Source organism: Pyrus communis, chromosome 14 (genome assembly GCF_963583255.1).
Source record: "Pyrus communis chromosome 14, drPyrComm1.1, whole genome shotgun sequence".
NCBI lineage: Eukaryota > Viridiplantae > Streptophyta > Magnoliopsida > Rosales > Rosaceae > Pyrus > Pyrus communis.
In genome coordinates this window covers 22,713,766-22,720,036 of record NC_084816.1, presented here as the reverse complement: position 1 = coordinate 22,720,036, position 6,271 = coordinate 22,713,766, and the positions used below count along the sequence as shown (strand labels likewise).

At 37.8% G+C, this 6,271-nt stretch overlaps 1 pseudogene; it reads left to right on the top strand.

Moving 5' to 3' along the window:
- Positions 1-561: 561 nt before the first annotated feature.
- Positions 562-6,233, top strand: LOC137715845 (uncharacterized; annotated as a pseudogene).
- Positions 6,234-6,271: the final 38 nt, after the last annotated feature.

The following is a 6,271-nucleotide window of genomic DNA, read 5'->3' as shown; positions in this document are numbered from 1 at the left end:
CGACGGTAGTTGTTTACCTCTAACTATACTCCTACAATGGTGAATGATGAAGATGATGTTGATTATGGATATTAAATTTAAGTTGTTGTAGTTTTTAAATTTAAGTTGTAGTTTTTAAATTTAAATTGTTGTAGTTTTTAAATTTAAATAATAAATTATGTTTGACACTATGACTCTTTGGACCTCGGTTGGAGACAGTTTTTTGTAACAGGACTAAAATGAGCCCTATGACCCTTTAGCCCTCGGTTGGAGATAGAAGCAAATATGACCCCTGTATTGCTTATTAAAATATTAATTTCTTGAAGAGCCTGAGGACTAAAACGAACTATTTGATCAGCCATTGGTTGCAGATGACCTTGAGATTCAACACAATTTGACATTGGAAAAATCGTGGAGTTTCGTTTTGGAACACAAAAGGGAAACAACAACAACAACAGCAACGTAAACACAGCCAATCACAATCCAGTTCTCATCCAGGTGCTAAAATCCTACTCACACATTGTTTACAGAAATTTACCAACCTACCATTTCTCCTTAGTAGGTCAAACTCCAAACTCCGAGGACTCATCCGTCAATTCAAACTTAAACTCCATTTAGACCACTTTCGCTCTCTTAGGGCAGGAATCCTGTGCTTTTCGGGACAAAAAGCCAACTGTCCTGAAAGCTTTCCCCTCTCAGTAAACCGCCATCGTGTGGGTGCACGATTCTTAACGTGCACACTCATATCTTAGTCTTCCCCAGATCCCCTTCACGTACACTGCTTTTCTCTGTTAAACAGATTGCTCTTCTCACCCCCATGATTGATCCGTGCACACAGTTCCGTGAACCCGCCTGTAACTCGACCGCATTTGCCATATGAAGGCCCCTGCTTCTTCCATGGCGATGTCGAATTGGGTTTTTGTGTTTTCGATTGTTTTCTGCTTTTTCGCATCTGGGTCGCTCGCAATTGAGAATTTTCACCAGGCGTAAGTGATTTTTGTGATGCAAGTTCTGATTTTTTTTAATCTAAAGTTTGGTGTTTTTTCTGTTTTTGCTGATGGGAGAAATCTGGTGCCAATGGGATTAGCTATAAACAGCTTTGGCTTTTGGCTTTTTTGGATAGTTGGAGTTGAATTTTGATCATGGTGAACAATATTGCAATGCAGTTATTATGCTTAGTGAATAAATTTTGAAACTTTTGTTTTAGATCTGGGACGGCGTTTGGTGATTCTAAAAACAAGTTTCAGAAACATGAGAAAGTTGGAAAAGTGCTTCCAAAATACTGAAAAGTTGGGAACTTTTAGCTTATTTGTGTCGTTTAGTGATTTGTTAACAGCATGAAGTATGTCAATGTGCTTCATATGAGCACTGTGTTTCTTTTTTGTAAATTTTTTTTATGAGCCAATTGTAGTGCGGTTATGTTAGTTTACTATCTGATAGTGTAAATTAGAATAATGCAGCAATGCGAGAGTGCCGGCCAATCACGAATGTTGAACATGATTTTAAGGTGCTCTAGATTGTGAAGGTTAATTATTGTTTTGCTATCGAAGTAGGTAGGATGTTCCTAAACACTAATGGGAGACTATAACGAGGGAAATAAAACATCATAAGAAACTATGCTCCCTGCCTCAATTGTGCGGTACTGTGAATCTTCGCATCTTATTTTGGAAACCTTGTCGACCCATGAGTCACTTTATGCACCTTATTTTGAGATTACATGCTGCCTAACCATTGTTGCTGTTTTTCTGCCATTGTTATGCACATCGTATGTGGCTAATGTTTGTGCAATATTTTACATACAGATTTCCTATTGTGGAACCTGATCCTGGTCATACAAAACTTCGTCTTTCAAGGGAAGGGTTGGAGGCCATTGAAAGGATAACAAATCCAATTGCAGCTGTTGCCGTAAGACTTAAACCTGTTCTCCGTAGCATCTATAATTCTTGCGAACTTTACATTTTTAATTTTGGAAATCTTACCAAACTCTGGATGTTTAGTTTTAGCTAGAGTTTAATGACCTCACCTTTGTAGAGGTGTAGTAGTATCATGTAGGCTAAAGGGCAGTGGTTTTCAGTCTCCATGCATACAAATATGACTAAAAGATTTACGATTAAATTTATTGTCCTACATTTCCCTGGGTAAAGCAAACTTTCTGTTCTCCGTGTACATCTTGATTCTATTCAAATGATTTTTTTTCTTAGGTTATTGGACCATACCGCTCTGGAAAATCTTTTTTGCTCAACCAACTGCTCTCCCTTTCTTGTTATGAAGGTGTAGTCTTTACTTCTATTAGTTATACTTCTATCGCCTTCTTCCTGTGGATCTTGTTTGATTAATCTTTATGCATTGGTTGTTGGTTTGAACAATATAACAACCTTTAAGTTTTATTTTTAAACGGTTTTCCCACAGGGTTTGGTGTTGGACACATGCGTGACACAAAAACAAAAGGTAAATCTATTGCAACCTTGATATCATGGATGTGCATTATTGTTTTTTGAGAGATATATTTACGGTGGCTGTTTGCCTCTTACAGGGATTTGGGTATGGGGAACCCCAATAGAATTGGATATTGACGGAGTGAAAACTTCGGTTTTTTACCTTGATACTGAGGGATTTGAAAGTGTTGGGAAGTCAAACGTATATGATGACCGGTAATCTCCAAGTCATCATGTAATCTTCAGTTTTCCTTTGATGGTCATTCAAGTTGTGTCTTCTGCTGGGTTTCTGAGTATTCTTTTGCAGGATTTTCGCTCTGGCAACTGTTATGAGTTCTGTTCTTGTTTATAACCTGCCTGAGACGGTGAGTTGCACAACACGTGATGTATTAGAAACATGTACTAGGTCCTTGGTCCATTATTGTTCAATCCCAGTTTGCCTTATTTGATTTATCTCTACGGTTGTCATTTTCTGTAGATCCGTGAAGCTGACATTGCCAGGCTGTCATTTGCTGTTGAGCTTGCTGAAGAATTTTATGGAAGGTCCGCAGTTTGTTCAATCCTTGTTGTTATTATACTTAATTTGTTTTGCTATTATCAAAACTGACATGTTTGCGTCTTGGTTGCAAATTTCATGTGGCAAATAGAGTGAAGGTAAGTTCCAATCCCTTAAATCATTGTCCCTGGCATGTATTATCTTGCAATAATTTACACATGTGAATAGTTGGATTGTTTTGTAGGGACAAGATGTTGCTTTTGAACCTGCAAAGTTATTGTGGCTCATCCAGCGTGATTTTTTACGTAAGTTTGAGAAATGCCTATAGCATGTTTGTTCAAGTTAAATATGAGCAACATAGAAGTTACAATGACAGTCTACCGAGATTAGTCTTCTCACCTTTCAACCCTTTTTTCCAAGCTTCCAGCAGAGTGCTCATGAATTGACATTGTGGTGTTTATTCTGCAGAAGGGAAATCTGTGCAACAAATGGTTAATGAAGCTCTTCTTCGCGTCCCTAACAATGATGGTTAGTGTTTTGTTTCCTCCCAGTATGCATCCTTGCAAAAGATCTGTCTTTGCTTCTTACATAAATGCAGTGCAACTTATTTATTTGTTTGTCTATCATGGATTTAATAGTGGGTGCTTTGTGACATTGCAGGCAACAAAAACATTGATATGGTATTTTCACCTTATATTCTCACTTGCCGGCATTTCTGCTGAGATATTGCTGTTCACGGATTGAAAGCGAACCCTTTTTGTGTGTCTTTATCAGGTTAACCAGATCCGAGATTCTTTGGCTATTATGGGTGATAATAGCACAGCCTTCAGTTTACCACAAGTATGGGTTTTCCTATTTTCAGCAGTTTTTGCACTCATTTTCTTGGCTTTATGTTTTAGTTGGGAGGCATGTTTTGGACAAGCTTTATTTCTGACCCATGTGCAATAGTTTATGATTTCTTAGTTGCTATGTCTGCTATATGGTTATTTCAACATTGAGTAAGACACTTGAGTTCACTGTGGATAAAAATAAGCGTCGTTCTAACCTATACAATATAATCCATAATATTGTAATATTGTGCGTGTATTATAATAAATTTAAACTTCCCTTTGCTATAGATATATTTTCTATTTGTTTGTCAAGTGTTTTGATTCTGTGGTGATTCCGAACTTTCAAACAGCCTCACCTTGAGCGAACGAAACTCTGCGACATGAAGGATGGTGAGCTTGACCCGATGTATGTTAAGAAAAAGGAACAACTAAAACAGCTTGTTTCTAGTATCATCCGTCCAAAGATTGTGCAGGGAAAAACTCTAAATGGAAAGGAGTTTGTATCTTTTCTGGAGCAGGTACCTGTTATAATATAATGTTGGTTGGTTAAAATCAGCTAAGATAGGAGAATCATTAAGTTTCATTACAGTTTATGTTGTGTGGCATCCCATCTATAAGGTATTTAAGAGAATTTAAAGAAAGGATCCTAGCTACAATCGTTCTCTTAGTTTATTTTGTGTTTTTTTTATTTATATTTATTTCTTTTTTTCAGATTCTTGAAGCGTTGAACAAGGGGGAGATCCCATCAACAGGTTCTCTGGTGGAGGTTTTCAATAAGGGTATTCTTGAGCGATGCTTAAAGCTGTACCATGAAAGGATGGAAAAACTCAGTTTACCTCTCGTAGAGCAATCTGTGCAAGAATACCATGAACGGTCCATGGAGGAAGTAATGAAACTTTTTGAGGATCAACATTTTGGCCGTCACCATGCAAAGAAGTCAGTCGAGCAACTTCAAGAAGAAGTAGACAAGGTATATTAACTTTGTAATAGTAGCTCTAAACCCGTCTCCGAGTCATGTATTTAGTCTCTGCCTTAACATGCCAAGTCGTTTTACCTATTTTGTTGGCACCCTCACTTGCACCAGCTACGCATCCTGCAAATATATTAACATGACTTTGCTGCTTAAACTCTGGGAATTTGTTTAGGTGTTTAAGAATGTGGTCATGGCAAACGAATATCAATCTTCAAAGCTCTGTGAGGCATTGTATACCAGATGTGAGGATAAAATGGACCAGCTTCAAGTTCTCAGACTTCCTTCCATGGCAAAATTCAACGCAGGTTTCCTGCAGTGTAACCAAAGTTTTGAGCAAGAGTGTGTTGGACCTGCAAAAGCAAACTATGAGGTTCGCATGATGAAGGTCAGGCACACGTTATGTTCTCCATTTTCTTTTTCCTCGTCTTCATTTTCTCTCCGCTGGGTGCAAAAACTCATTTGTACGATGTATATGATTTGATTTGCAGATGTTGGGGAAGTCACGATCTCTATTTATAAAAGAATACAATCACCGACTCTTCAATTGGTTGGTCGCCTTCTCCCTTGTCATGGTGGTCGTTGGCCGGTTTATCATAAAGTTTATATTGATTGAAATCGGTGCCTGGATCATGTTCATCTTCTTAGAGACATACACGAGGATGTTTTGGTCTGCAGAGTCTCTCTACTACAACCCTGTTTGGCATGTAATAGTAGCCACTTGGGAAACACTCGTTTACAGTCCCGTCCTTGATCTGGACAGGTAACAGAACTCTTCTACTCCTTAGTCCTCAGGAAGTTGCTTGAGTTGCAAGTGAAGTTGTGTTTTAATTTGTTCTTTGTTTGAGGCAGATGGGCTATCCCAGCCGGTGTCTTGGTAGCTCTGTTCATACTATATTGGCGGTGTTATGGAAGAAAGAAACACGGGTCCGGATGGATCTTACCCTTGTACAATAATCACAAAGGCGGCTCAAATCGCCCGAGATCAGATTGAAGAAACAGAGAGGATGCTTGATATATACTTTGTCTCGGGCGATTTTGTCTATTTTTGTACACAAAGCCCGGCCGGCAGGCCTAGCAGCCAGCTCTTTTGGTACTGAAATGTCAGATTCATTTCACTCTCCAATTGTGAAGAGGTGAAGAATCAAAAGGACAGCTCGTATAGGTCTAATTACTGTAACAATTCCAAATTGTTTATACTGCAATTATTTTTTAATTAATTATTCGAAGTAGCCATTTAAACTGGATTTGTATAACACTAGTGTTTCAAAAAGAGAGGATATCAAAAAAACAGAATGAAATGTTCACTTCAGATAAGGGTTTTCTTTTTCCCGCTCTTTATTGAGCAAACCGAGCACATTGACGTTTTAGGATTCATATCGCTGATCTTACTTAGTGTAATAAGGCTTTGTTGCTTTATTGAACAAATTGATGTTGTATTGAAGACCTTGTTGAACATATGAGATTTCCAAATATCAATACTTAAAATAATTAACATTATCTTGTTATCAAAATATGAAGATTTAGTCAGCTTCGGATATAAAAAAAAAACAAAAAAAAA